This window comes from Leucoraja erinacea, chromosome 36 (genome assembly GCF_028641065.1).
Source record: "Leucoraja erinacea ecotype New England chromosome 36, Leri_hhj_1, whole genome shotgun sequence".
Lineage (NCBI taxonomy): Eukaryota > Metazoa > Chordata > Chondrichthyes > Rajiformes > Rajidae > Leucoraja > Leucoraja erinaceus.
In genome coordinates this window covers 4,145,154-4,160,627 of record NC_073412.1, presented here as the reverse complement: position 1 = coordinate 4,160,627, position 15,474 = coordinate 4,145,154, and the positions used below count along the sequence as shown (strand labels likewise).

The window sequence follows — 15,474 nt, the reverse complement described above, 5'->3', positions numbered from 1 at the left end:
GCCATTGGAGACAAGCCAAATGTTCTCAATCTCCTAAGGAAGTGGAGAACTTGGTGCATCTTCACAGCAGTCATGTCAATATGGTTGGTTCAAGAGCATTAACCCAAAGAAATTAACCATGCAACTATTTCACCAAACTAATTGTTTTTAAAACATTCTTTGAAACAAATATCTTCATTAAACTGTATTGCAAGGTATGCAGCAAATTCTACATACATGAATGCTGGTAGTTATCAACAGTCAGACATTTCAGTTCATTGATAGCCTGATAAGGTTGTGCAAAATAATTTTCAAATAACTGACTTAATAGTTTGCATGAGAAAAAATGTAGGTCAGATACATTTTGCAAAATAAATTACAGCTTGCATTTTGCAGAAGGCTTGAGTGCAATTTATGCAGTGCATGACAATTATCACACCCATCCAGATCCACACATTATACCAAGACATTAACAAAGGAAATAGACTTCTTTAGTCAAATTCCTCTTTGACAGGTACGCTGCCAAAACATCTTAAATATTCCAAATGGAATAGTTGATTATTATCTTCCAAAACCAAGTTTGCATGAGATGCAATCTCAAGTGTCAAAATTTGCTTTGCAAATGTCAAGCCCACTAGTTGCTTGAGAGAGCATTTTTAACTTCCTTATTCACCAACCGTACCCTTCTCAATAGTCCAGAAAAAGGGGTAGAGAAACATTATATACGTATTTATTGGCCAAAGATAGACACAAAATGTCGAAGTAACTCAACGGGACAAGCAGCATCTCTGGAGAGAAGGAATGGGTTACTTTTCAGGTCGAGACCCTTCTTCAGACCCGACCCGAAACATCACCCATTCCTTCTCTCCAAAGATGTTGCCTGTCCCGCTGAGTTGCTCCAGCTTTTTTGTGTTTATCTGGCACTCAAGATAGTAAACATCAGGGTTAATTTTCAGGCCAGCTACTGCCCTGGCTATTCATCCTAAACAGTTAAAAAGAAAACAAGTTGACCAAGATTCAAGTACACAAACATGCCAAGAACTAAACATTACTCCGATCCCAGCACAGAATTCCAAACAACCAAGTCACTTCCTATTCCCACCCTTGATTATACATATTTAGTGAAACACAAAAAAGGATTATCTTGCTGCACGCACATTTGCATCTTTCCTGGGAAAAGCACTTTCTAAATCTAATTCAGCATTCCATGTACTATTAAGCACCAAACTCCCGATAAATTTCCCAAAACATTCATAATTGTACAATTAAGGAAACAGTTTACCAACTTTCTATAGGTGTATTCAGTTCATCTCAACTACCATAAAAAGAGTTTAGGAATCATCTGTAACTGGTATTCTATTCCTGCTGCATAGATTAACACAGCTTCCAATTTAGCCAGTTAAGTTTGGTTCAATGACTGATATTTTAGTCCACCCAACCATTCTGCTCTGCTAGCCAAATAAACGTTGCCCTTTTCACCCTTGGAAAGCATGAGCTCATGTAGGCCAACACGTACAAAAAGGTTACCCACTCAAATTTTTTTTTTTAATTAACTGCTGTACAGGGAGAACCAGTTCCCTTGTTTCAAGACTATCGACATTCACCCTCCTTGAGTTGCGCTGCAGCACAAGCCTGCACTTCACAACTCCCACAGGACAACTAACAAAGGAGTCAAACAGAAAGCAAGACATCTGGACACTAATAGTCCACAGTACGGAGCAGATGTAAATGCAGTTCAGTAAAATTAGACATGACAGAAGGGGCTTTTGATTAATCAATACTGGAGTGCAATTCCAAAGGAATCTTGGAGATAAAGGACAGAAGCAACCACAGAAAGTCCTTTCAGAGTAACAGGACACTACAAAATGATTTCAATTGAATTTTCTTTTCAAGTCATGTGCAAGTTGTGTGCACATTTCAAATTTTAGCAATGGGCGACATACTCCAGCGGGAAAACATTCATGCCAACTGAGTCTAATTAAATAGGAAACATTACAGTTTCGAATTAAGAGGGCAATCAGTATTTCTTACTGCAAAGCAGCACCATATTGGAACAAAGATACATTTACTTCATGAAATTTTAAAAATCTGACTAACTACACGTTCTATCTTAAAGTAGCAATTTAACTAATAATTTGGATGAAGAGTAGCAGATCCAATTTTGATTTGGAAGATAAAAATTAGAGCAACTGGGTTTAGCATCAATTGCAACTGTACAAATGGTTTAAAACTTTGACGCTTTTCATTATACCTCGGTACACGTGACAATAAACTAAATAACATTGCAAAATAGCAATATATTGCACAGATAGAAACACACATAGAAAATAGGTGCAGTTGGCCATTTGGCCCTTCGAACCAGCCTTTTCAATATGGTCATGGCTGATCATCCAAAATTAGTACCCCGTTCCTGCTTTCTCCCCATAGCCCTTGATTCAGTTAGCCCTAAGAGCTATATCTAACTCTTTTGAATGCATCCAGTGAATTGGCCTCCATTGCCTTCTGTGGCAGAGAATTCCACAGATTCACAACTGTGTGAAAACGTTTTTCCTCATCGTAGTCAAATGAATTGCCTACCACATATTCTTAAACTGTGACCCCTGGTTCTAGACTACCCCAACATCGGGAACATTTTTCCTGCATCTAGCTTGTCCAATCCCTTAAGAATTTTATATGTTTTTATAAGATGCCCTCTCATCCTTCTAAATTCCAGGGAATACAAGTCCATTCGATTAATTCTTTCATCATATGTCAGTCCCGCCATCCGAGGAATTAATCTGGTGAACCTGCGTTGCACTTCCTCAATAGCAAGAATGTCCTTCCTTAAATTAGGAGACCAAAACCGTACACAATACTCCAGGTGTGGTCACACCTGGGCCCTGTACAACTGCAGGTAAGACCTCCTTGCTCCTATACTCAAATCCTCTCGCTCTGAAGGCCAACATGCCAATTGCTTTCTTCACTGCCTGCTGTACCTGCATGCTTACTTTTAGTGACTGATGTACAAGGACACCCAGGTCTCGTTGCACCTCCCCTTTTCCTAATCTGACACCATTCAGATAATAATCTGCCTTCCTGTTCTTGCTACCAAAGTGGATAACTTTGGATAATTGAGTAAAGTCATTTTAAATCAATTTAACCATTATACACAGTTAAAAGTGAGCAACATGGCAGTGATGAACTATAGGAAGCAATATTCATGGTTTCATTCCTCAGAATAAGGAGAAATGCAAATGGCAAGGTCAGCATTCGATGCCCATTGCTAACTGCTTGTAAGATTTAAGGCAAGTTTAAAATTCAGGTTAAATAAATTTAAATTCCACTGCAGCCACGATGGGATTTCGACTCTCATCACAGCATTATTAGCTCAATCTTACTCGCCTGACAATTTCACAACCACAACACCCCAGGGCAAACTAAAAGCAACAAGCAAGATGCAACCAGTGATATTCCATTTTTTCTACACAATGTTCAGATTGAGTAATTTTATACCTTCTACTAGTTTCATGATCAAACCCTAAACTCCTCACAATATGCTATCAGACGAAATGAAAGCCTCAAATGCATTTTCAAGTGAGGACATTATTGCCAATGTTTGGGTCAATGCTCGTGGGTGTAAATTTAACACAATTAGAGCTGCATTAAAAAGATACATGCAGCTCATTATTTTTGTTCCTGCAACAAAAACTTGGCCACAAGCCCATTTATGATAATTTTAAGAATCAGACTTCAGGTCTGCAAATATTAAGCCGTTTTTTATTATTATGCTTCTAAGAAAACCTTAGAACAAAAGTAGATCGACGTCCTTTATTATAAAAGCTGGATTTTTGTAACTATGTCCATACATTAGTGTTGCCTCAGGTGAAAAATGAGGGACTGTGCTATAATACTTAAACAAGTAGCAAACTGGTGCCAAAGCAGCAGCAGCATTCTGTCCAAGATTTCTAACACACCCTGCTTTCTCTCCAAGAAGTAAAATGCAGAACAAATGCTGGCACCTTTGTATAATTGTGGAAGATACTTGTCTGTCACAATCCAAACAACAGTGAACATATTGCACACATTTGAATCATTCATAACTTAATCTCCCCCTAATAGTCCTTTCAAGCAATATTACTTGGCAGGCAGGGCAAGTGTGAACCTCGGCATTCTCCCTTGGACAATCTACATATCAAGAACAAGCTCATCAGGAATGCTGGTTCCGTCCTGGGGGCAGAGTTTGATTCACTTGAGGTGGTCTCAGAGGGGAGTATGCTCCTCAAACCACAGAGCATCTTGGACAATACAGCTCACCCCCTCCATGACACACATGAGGAGTGCCTTCAGCAACAGACTGGTTCCACCAAGATGCAGCACAGATCGCCACAGGAGATCATTTTCCCCTTTGGCTATCAAACTGTGCAACTCCTCCCCCTTCTGTCGTGGGGCAGATTGACCCCCTCCCCTCCCCTTCCCCCCAAATCTTTGCACATCCCCAATCCTTTCCACTCAGCATTTTAATTTAATTTTTCATGTAGCTTGTGTTTTATGACTGTTGGCAGATTAATTCCCCTCCTGGGATAAATAAAGTTCTATGGTATCGCAATACAAGACCAATGTGGCTTAAAGGTTTATTCCTTCAAACCATGATGCAAGTCCAGCATCAATGCAAAATTCTCATCCTCATGCAAGTACTCCATGCAACACAGATGGTTGCTTGCATAGATCACACTTTTACCCTAGAGATGAAGTTACCCTGGAGATGAAGATTCTCAGAGAATCCACAAGAGGAATAACCCAAGCTACATTTCAGTTGAGGCACTCGGGCAGTGATGTATGCTCCTCCTACAGGATGTGCAAGATTGGGGATAATTCCAATGTCCCCAATGACTGCACCTGCAGGACGAGTCCAGCTGCAGCTGCTGGCATGCGGCCTGCAGCAGTTGGAACTGTGCATGCTTTGGAGCATCTAGGATGCAGGAGATGTGGCAGATATTACGCCTAGTGAGCTAGTTACTGCAGAAGAAAGGCGAGCGAGGACAAGTTAGAGAGTCAAGTAGCGCGACATTCATCTCAATACAGTATACTGTGGTGGACCTATTTTTGGGGTGGGGGGGGGTGGGGAGAAAGAGGAGGTGGGGCAATTGCTTAGTTTAGTTTCGAGATACAGCGCGGAAACAGGCACTTTGGCCCACCGAGTCCGCACCGACCAGCGATCCCCGCACATTAACACTATCCTATACACACTAGGGACACACACACACACACACACTATCCAATTAACCTACAAACTTGCACGTCTCTGGAGTGTGGGAGGAAACCGAAGATCTCGGAGAAAACCCACGCAGGTCACGGGGAGAACGTACAAACTCCGTACAGACAGCAGCCATAGTCAGGATGGAATCAGTAGGGGAACATTTTGCAGATCGTAGAAAAAGATAGGGATAGACCAGCGTTGTGACGCATAAATGATGTCGCGTAAATGTCGCCCAAGTGGGTCAGGCGCTTAAGGCAGCAACTCTAACGCTGTGCCACCGTGCCACCCGCTAACACCAAGTTGGCCTCCCATGGGGCAAACAACAACCCAGTCTAGTTCATGGTACCACAGTGCACGCTGTGGAGAAGAAATAAGACTGGGAGAACCAGGGAATTCTGCCATAACGGTGCAAGCTACGGGTTTCTGTGACCATAAAGGAGACTCCACATTGCTATGTTGTCTCCCGGCGCTAGCATCTAGGATATCTCAAAGCAACTGCAGGACATTCTGAAAGGGTGAGGACCCAGTGATCTTGAAACATGCAACTACCAATGACATAGGTAGAAGAGACCAGGTTCTACGACACATGTTTATGCAGTTGTTTCATAAGCAAGTCCTCAAATGTTGTAATAAGGTCATGTGATACGAGCAGAATTTGGCCATTCAGCCATCAAGTCTACTCCGCCATTCAATCATTTCTAATCTATCTCTCCCTCCTAACCCCATTCTACCGCAGGATTTTTGAGATGCATCCATGCAGCCTTTTTGACATAATATATAGGAAAGACCAACAAGGGATGGAGTGTTATTGGATCTCACCTTCGGGAATGTAGCCAGTCAGATGAAGGGGGAATCAGTAAGGGAACATTTTGCACATCGTAGAAAAAGATAGGGATAGACCAGCAATTAATTTTTGAATTGGCCCAAAGCCAATTTCATTAACATAAGGCTTTGGCAAGTACATCTACATCTGCACAGTGGAAAGCAGTCAGAGGAGAAATCTCAAGAGTTCAATGCCAACATGTTCCCATTGGGACAAAAGCCAGGGATAACATGAATAGAGAACACTGGATGCCAAGGATTGGATAAATAGTTTTAAAAAAAGGAAGCTTATGACAGGTATCGAGAACTGGTGATGGGAGAGGGCTGACAAAAGTCTAGGAGACGCTTGAAAAGAAAATTAACGTACATCTAGAGTACTGTGTACAATTCTGGTCAGGAAGATTTAGTGCGTATTAACTATGCTGGAGAGAGATTTGCTAGGATGTTGCTTGGGATGCAGCAATTACAGAAACCAGGTCTTTTTTTTCTCAGGAGCAGAGGCACCCAAGATGGGACATGATTGACGTATATAAAATTACATGGGTAGACTGCATGGAAAATTTCCCCCAGACGTAGATAAAACAGGAGAACGTGGGGAAAGTGGCAAGAGATTCAGTGGAGGTGATATGAAAGGCAATGAGAGATAGGTTTCATCCAGAAAGTGGCAAGCATTTGGAATGCAAAGCCTGAGAGAGTGGTCGAAGTTTGGTCATTGACAGCTTTTAAGCATCTGGATGAATCCTTGAACTGCTCCAGCATACACAGGTAAAGACCAAGTGTTGGGCAATCGGGTTAATATGGAAGAGTATCTAGGGCAGGGGTGGGGAACCTTTTCACGGTGGAATGCCGCATTGAGCTAGCTGTAATCCAATAAGGCCGCATCCAAGAAACTTCAATTAGATATACTTCAAAATGCACATTATTTTGTTAAAATAGCCCTCATGACTTACTAATGTGTTAATTGTGGCCGTCAGTCGGGGAGGATTATTTTGTTGAATCTTCTTTTACTCTTTAGTATTTTAAATACGTTCATTTTAAGATTAAAATAAAAATAATAAAAGACGAAAAACATATCAATAAAAATAAAAGGATTTGTTCTACAAAATTTGGATTCAATCAAAAGCCGCACTTAATGGCCTAGAAGGCCGAAGGATCCCCACCTCTGGTCTAGGGTCAGTGTGGACCAGTTAGACCAAATGGCCCATTTCCATGCTTTCCAATTCTATGATTCTAATGGTCTTCAATAGGTTAAAAGTAAAAACCTGAATAAATCTGTTCATTAAAGGGATAATTTTGAATGTAGATTTATGGAAATTTATGGAAACTTGAAAATTAACTGCATTTGATTTTGTTTCATTAAGATGTTCAATTTTTATTATTTCATTTCGCATATGGGAGACAGTCATTACAGATAATCACCCGCATGTACACTATAAAAGAAAAAAAAAATCTAGAACTGTACAAAGAATCATCTAAAATTTTAGCTGATGGTTAATGTGCAATAATTGGGCATTGCTCAGAAGAGCTCTCATACACTCCATGTGAAGATTTGTTTAAAAAAAAGTGCCTGCTAACCATGTTGTCCAAACACAAAATTAATTTCTATTTTTAAATCTCTGAAAATGCAGTGGAGTTCAGTTTTAATCATGTAGAAAATGCGTGTGTGCAGGGAAGCAACTGAAAATTCCATGAAGTTATAATCAAGATTACAATTTATGTCATTTATTACAATTTATGTCAGAAATTGTAATCTGTAATTTTGATTATAACCTCATGGCATGCAGCTGCAGGAAATGTATTACAAATTGGCAGTTGTTACATTGCTTTTCAGGTTAATGTAGAATTCCTTGCACAACCGTGATCTGCCTTAATCTCAAATGGGAGTTTGGTTTCCTAAAACTGATTTTACACAACGCTCACTCTCTCATCAACAATTAATTGATAACTGAACTATGCACAAAGCTTCTGCAAAACAATTACAATTTCAAACATGCACTGTTAAACTGAGTAATCTCTAAAATGATGAAACCAACCACGGCCACTGTGGCGCTGCAGTAGAGTTGCTGCCTTAAGGGCCTGTCCCACTTGGGCGTTCTTTGCGCGTCATTCACGCGACATCATTTAGGCTTCACGCACACATGGCGTGCAGGTCAAAAGGAATCTCAGGCACCCAATGCTTATATGTTATTGTCAAATAAGCAGTAAGCTTTTTCTTAAATTAACCGCAACTATTCAAGTATGCAAAAAATGGAACACAAGGACAAATTAAATTAAAAATTAAGCAAATTGCAGCTTGGGTGAGCAAAAGTTTGCTAGTTGTGATTCAATGCACAATGCAGAATCTCCTCAGCTGCATGGTATATGCTGGGGGTTTTCAGGACATTCAGAAAATTTGAAAGTTTAAGCACTTTGGCTTGTCTGCAAGAAGACCACAAAAGGTGCCCGGAATTACAGGCAGCATTGAGAATTGATGCTGCAGCACAAATCTCAAAGGTACTGCTAGTTTCACAAAGCAATGATAGCAATGAAACTGCTGCAAAAAGCTAGAAATTACAGAAGCTTTCATCATATGTAGAGATAGGCAGGAGCAAGTCAGGCAATGTTACTGAGGTGCAAGTAGATGATTTTGGCAATTGCCCAAAGCTTATTTCAAACAGCCTTGGTTAGTTCTGCCAGGGAGAGTTAAAATCAATACCTATGAAACTATTTGAGAGTGTTACCATGACAATTTATCAATTCAAGGTAGATTATCAATATGATCGCAATACGAATTAAAGTTATTGCTTTAGTTGGGCAGGATATTTTTTTTATTAAAGTTCACTGCTCAATCAGCTTGTCAGCATATCTGTTGGATGTCTGGGGTTATATCCGAGAATAGGCCAAACACAAAATTGCGCTCTTTAACATTCAACATATTCAGATTGCGCACAACCTAGAGGCAGGGTGGGTAAAGAATGAGACTAACCCAACCAGCATTTATGAAAAAGAATATGGTACAATTTTGAGCATGTTGAAATAGTTTAAGTAAAGTACATTGGCGCACGTGCATTTCATGCTCTTTCTACCAGGAGCAGTTTCAACGATTCATTCATTTCACCAAACCATTTAAATGGTTATTCTATTGATTTTACTGCAACCTCAGCGGAACATGAAATCATAATTCAGTGAATAATCAACCAATATTAAATAAAATCTAATACAAAAACAAACACTCACCAAGATACTTGTTTAAGAAGGAACTGCAGATGCTGGAAAATCAAAGGTACACAAAAATGCTGGTGAAACTCGGCGGGTGAGGCAGCATCTATGGAGCGAAGGAAAAAGGCACCCGGAGAAAACCCACGCAGCCACAGGGAGAATGTATAAACTCAGTACAGATAGCACCCGTAATCGAATCAAACCTGGGTCTTTGGCGCTGTAAGGCAGCAACTCTACCACTGAACTACTGCGCCCCCATCCTGTTTTATATAATGCAATATCCACAAAACGTGTCCATAGAATATTTACATTGAAAAGCTCTGTACATTTTAAGCTCATGTAGCATTAAAATGGAACAGAAACAATTACTTTCAGCACCGAACAGTTGAACTAATTGTCACTGTACAAAGATGATGTCATTGAAACATCAATTAGTTAATCAAAGTCTTAAATTGAGGAGAATAACATCGGCTTCAGACAACATGGAAACGACCAAATTCAACAGGAGAGTTTTATCCAGACAAATATTAATTTAATTCCACCACCTTACCAAACAGCGTTTCCACACACCACAGAGTATTTCACTGAATAGTCTGAACAGACTGGGTTAACCGCATACATTTTATACCAGGAATGCTTCCATGGGTCAGAAAATGGAAGCTTGTGTAGTTTTAGAGACACAGCATTGAAGCAGTTCCTTCGGCCCATCGAGGCCCATCTGACCATCAATTCACACTAGTTTGATGTTATCCCATTTTCTCACCCGCCCTCTACACACTATAGGCAACTTGGAGGCTAATAAACATACAAACACGCACGTCTTTGGGACTTAGGAGGAAACCGACCATAATGCATAATTCAGATGTTGTTTTAAGAACATAGAGGATTAGACCATTCAACATGCACTATTGATCAGTAAAACCAAGGCTCATCTGATTTTGGCCTTAGTGCCACTTCCCCACTCATTTCCATGCCTCCAAATCCCATTGATTTGCCAGTCAGCTCTTAGATCACACAAATTCATCACAGAATCTAGCAGCAAAGCACAAACATTTCACCTGGCTGTGTTGCAGAGGTTGCCGAGTCAACATAACACCAGCATTCAAATTAAGACATTTTATATGGAAATAGCAGAAACAAGAGGAGAGGTAGCACAAAGGTCTTGGATGCTTCTTGCATTCAAATCAATAGCTAGGCATTTGCATTGGACGAAAATATAGAACATACTAGATCCTATTTTATAAAGGTCCGAGGGGCATACAAAAAGTACACAGGGAGACTTGCAGAGAGAAGCGAGCAATGAAGACAAAATGTTGCCTCCCAAAGCATTTGCTGAGAATTAAAGAAAGACACAAAAAGCTGGAGTAACTCAGTGGAGGAGGCAGCATCTCTGGAGAAGGAACGGGTGACGTTTCGGGTCGAGACCCTTTTTCAGTCTTCTTCTTTAGTGACTGAAGACTGAAGGGTCTCGACCCGGAATGTCACCCATTCCTTCTCACCAGAAATGCTGCCTCTCCCGCTGAGTTACTCCAGCATTTCGTGTCTATCTTCAGTTTAAACCAGCATCTGCAGTTCCTTCCTACACCGAGAATTAAATGCAGTTTCGATGTTTGATATAATCTTGCTGCATTTCTGCACACAAAGTCTGCAGTCATGTAAGAACACATCAGGTGTGACCTCCAGGCAAGAAACGTTGAGCAGACGTGTGAGATCACAAACGATTATAGGCAGTCTTTCAGGCAGAAGCATGTTCAAGATTAACACAAACTGTGCAATTCAAACTGGAGCAAATTTCCAGATATATCTTTCGCCTGAGTGCACAGAAGACAGGAAGCTGAAAGTTCTCTTAAAACCTATAAATTTGAGCTCAAAATAAAAAAGGCTGCACAGCGCTTAAGCAGGAAGGGAAGCTCCCTGACATGAACTCCTTCATGTTTCACAGATTTAACACGATACGTCAAATGTTCTCAGTGCGTTGTTCAAATTGATTTAGTGTAAAAGGACGTACCTTTAGAAAGGAGATAAAGAGGAATTTCTTTAGTCAGAGGGTGGTGAATCTGTGGAATTCATTTGTGGAGGCCATCATTGGGTACTTTTAAAGCGGGGATTGACAGAATCCTGGTTAGTAAGTGTCATCGATTATGGGGAGAAGGCAGGAGAATGGGGTTGAAAGGGAAAGATGAATCAGCCATGATTGAATGGTGGAGTAGACTCACTGGGCTGGCTTGCCTAATTTGCTCTTCTGGCTTACGAGGTTGTGTTCTTACTTTATTACTAATTCTAAAAGAAAAAGGGTGACACAATGGCGCAGCGGTAGAGTTGCTGCCTTTCAGCACCAGAGACCCGGGGTCAATCCTGACTTTGGATGCTGTCTGTACAGAGTTTGTACGCTCGCCCTGTGACCACATGGGTCTTCACTGGGTTTTCCGGTTTCCTCCCATGGTTCAAAGACATACACGCTTGTAGGTTAATAGGTTAACAGGTCTGTAGGATTCTGCAATTTGCAAATTGCCCCTAGCGTGGAGGATAGCACTAATGTACGGGGTGATCGCTGGTCGTCTCAGACACGTGGGCCGATGGGCCTGTTTCCATGCTGGATCTCTAAAATGCTAAACAATGTTCCAATGGTTTCTGCTTAATTAAAAAAGAAAGAAAATATCAATTCACCAGTATAGACAACTCAGCGGGACAGGCAGCATCTCTGGAGAAAAGGAATGGGTGATGTTTCGGGTCGAGACCCATCTTCAGACGCTAGTCTGAAGAAGGTAATTGTCGACCTTTGATTTTCCAGCATCTGCAGTTCCTTCTTAAACACTAGTCTGATGAAGGGTCAGTTTGATACATCACCCATTCCTTACTCCAGCATTTTGTATCTCACCTCAATCTGTGCAACAGACCACATTTCTCAATTTTTATTTTTAGGACATTAAAAACTAGATTCAATTATATCTCATCCACTCGTGCTTTGGTGCACTGGAAGGGTTAATTCTGACTTTAAAAACAAAACCAACAAATTGAAATCGCTGGGGTTTACACCCCCCCCCCCAAGCCTGCGTATGTGAGGCGCAAACGCAACTCGCTGACCAGGTAATGAGGGCAGAGAGTGACACCCCGGACTCCATGGACATTGTTTTGGGGGACTTCAACAAGGCTAACCTCAGCCGTGATCTTTCAAAGTACAGACTTCATGTTAGCTGCCCCACCAGAGGAGAGAGAACACTTGATTACTGTTACAATTCAATCAAGAACGCATATCACCTTATTCCGACCTACAGGCAGAAACTAAAATCTGCTACGTCTGTGGTCAGAACAACGAAAAGGTGACAAGCGAGGGCATTGAAAACCTACAATCCTGCTTTGACTGCACTGATTGGAATGTGTTCAGGGAAGCAACCACAAACCTCGATGAGTATACAGACACTGTGACATCATATGTCAACTTTTGTGAGGACAGTTGCATTCCCACTCAGACCCGGATCTGGTTCAACAACTACAAGCCCTGGTTTGCAGCAGAACTTAGACAGCTCGGCCAGTCTAAAGATGAGGCCTACAGGAGCGGGGATGCAGACTTCTACAGGCAGGCCAAGTACAAGCTGAGAAGGGGAATCAGAGCTGCCAAGGAAAGGTACTCTTGAGAAGTTGAGGAGCAAGTTCTCAGCTAATTACTCTTCTTCAGTTTGGAAGGGCTTGCAAGTAATCCCCCGCTCCTTGGACAATCGTCAGCTGACCAACGACCTGAACGGGTTTTACTGCAGGTTCGATAAACAGAAACTTAACCCTAGTACCCCTTCCCCAACCAACACTTCACACCTACTCACAGGCTGACTCCAGTCTGTAAAGGCTGAGCCCTCGTCCACTACCCTCCCCCTCCTTGCTGCCCAACATCAGTCTGGCCACTTCTCCATCACGAACAATAGAAATTGAGGAGATGGAGAGGCTATTCAGAAGACAGAAAAGTTGGGAATCTCCAGGACCGGCAATGTTTCCCCCTCTGCCCTCAAGCACTGTGCCAAACACAGACATTTTCAACCAGTCCCTGCAAACCTGTACTGTCCCTGTCTGCTTCAAAGTCTCCACTATTGTCCCTGTACAGGCAATGCTGTTCCAATTCTACATTGCCCTCGTAGAGTCTGCCTTCACCTTCTCCATCACGGTCTGGTTTGGCTCAGCCACCAAGGACAACATGCGGAGGCTGCAGCGAATCGTCCGATCAGCTGAGAAGGCTGTTGGCTGCATTGACGAACTGTACACTGCAAAGGCCAGGAAGCGAGCAGGCAAGATGATCTCTGACCCCTCTCACCCTGGCCACAAACTCTTTGAAGCACTTCCCTCTGTCAAAGCCGCAAAAGAGCCTTTTTGCCCACGAGCAGTAGCTCTACTCAATAACCAAAGGTCTGTAGCCTCCTTTTGCTCTGGTATTTTATTTAATTCACATGTTTAAACTGTAATGTTTTATTCTTAATGTTTAATGTTTTATGTTTCATTCTTAATTGTTACTGTGTGTCGTGTTGTTACTTGCGAGCGGAGCACCAAGTCAATTTCTTTGTATGTGTACATACTTGGCCGATAAATGTATTCATTCATTCATATTCATTCAACGAGAAAGTTGATTTTTCCGTAATCGGAGCACTAAAGGATAATTCAATTCTAAAGTAAAAACGCTACAAAATTTGAAATACTAGTTTTAAATTTCAGTTGAAATTTGTGGGAGGAAACCGAAGATCTCGGAGAAAACCCACGCAGGTGGCAGGGAGAACATACAAACTCCGGATAGACAGCACCCGTAGCCAGGATCGAACTCAGGTCTCTGGCACTGAGAGGCAGCAACTATGTCGCCGTATTTAACAGAATTCAAGTTTGGTTATCGTGAGCCCCATAAATTGATGCATTTTAACATTGGTATTGACAGCACAACTTGGTAGCTGTTCATTGACTGTTCAACCACCATCACAGAGGTTATTTCTACCAATGTCTCCGATCTAGGCAGCCAATCTAGCAAAGAACAGAGATTTTAAAGTTGTCAGGAGATGTTCTGATATAATGAAAGAGGAAGCTTCAGCTGAAAGGAGAGTCAGCAAAAAACTGACAATTAATATGGACACAAAATGCTGGAGTAACTCAGTGGGACAGACAGCATCTCTGCCCATTATTGGAAGGAATGGGTGACGTTTCGTGTCGAGACCCTTCACCGCAAAGATGTTGCATGCAGCAGTTTGAATTCCTTGATTGAATAAAGTCTGGGGTCCTGGGGGCAGTATTTTTGATATAATTATAGATATAATAGATATTTTTAAGGCAGAGATAGATAGGTTCTTGATTAGTACGGGTGTCATGGGTTATGTGGAGAAGGCAGGAGAATGGGGTTAGGAGGAAGAGATAGATCAGCCATGATTGAAGGGCGGAGTAGACTTGATGGGCCAAATGGCCTAATTCAGCTCCTATCACATGAAAGAGAAAGCAGAAGGACAGATAGAAACAGATGGAGATGCAACTCAGAACTTTCATTTCTAATATATACAAAGGATAGAACTGGAGAATGAAATAGAACAAACCTTGCATTTATATAGTGCCTTTCATGTCACTTTCAGGATGTCTCAAAGTTCTTTAGCGCCAATGAAGAGCTCTGAAAGTACAGAACAGTCATTGTTGTAAAGCGGGCTATGCATCAATTTACACACAAACTTCCCATAAACACCAACATGATGGTAAGATCCATATGAGTGATACAGTGTGGAAACAGGCCCTTCAGACTAACTTGCCCACACCGGCCAACATGTCCCAGCTACACTAGACCCATCTGCCCACGTTTGGCCCATATCCCTTCAAACCTGTCCTATCCATGTACCTGTCTAACTGTTTATTAAATGTTGGGATAGTCCCAGCCTCAACTACTTCCTCTGGCAGCTTGTTCCATACACCCACCACCCTTCGTGTGAAAAAGATTAGAATACAAAATGACAAACATTGATAACTAGAATAAAACATGAATTACACAAATCCAAATTCCTCATCAATCACAGGAGGGCTAGTTTCTGGGCAGGAACAGAATTAGAACAGATCTCTGATAGAACACTGCTCCAAGATGCACAGCTACCAATTATATTTTACCAATACAGCAGAGCAGCAATTGGGAGTAAGGGAATGCGTCTTTGTAACAGGCAGTGCAGGAGGCGTAGTTCAGATAACTGTGGGAGACAGTGGGTTTATAACAAACGTCAGTCTACTGTGATTGAGACAGA

At 41.6% G+C, this 15,474-nt stretch overlaps 1 protein-coding gene across 1 annotated transcript in view; it reads right to left on the bottom strand.

Annotated features, from left to right (window-relative positions):
• csk (C-terminal Src kinase) overlaps positions 1-14,858 on the bottom strand; it is an 86,624-nt gene extending 71,766 nt beyond the window's left edge. The window contains exon 1 of the mRNA XM_055662503.1: positions 14,788-14,858. The gene's annotated coding sequence lies outside the window, so the exon portion shown is untranslated. The remainder of the gene's footprint in view (positions 1-14,787) is intronic.
• Between the last annotated feature and the right edge of the window lie 616 nt (positions 14,859-15,474).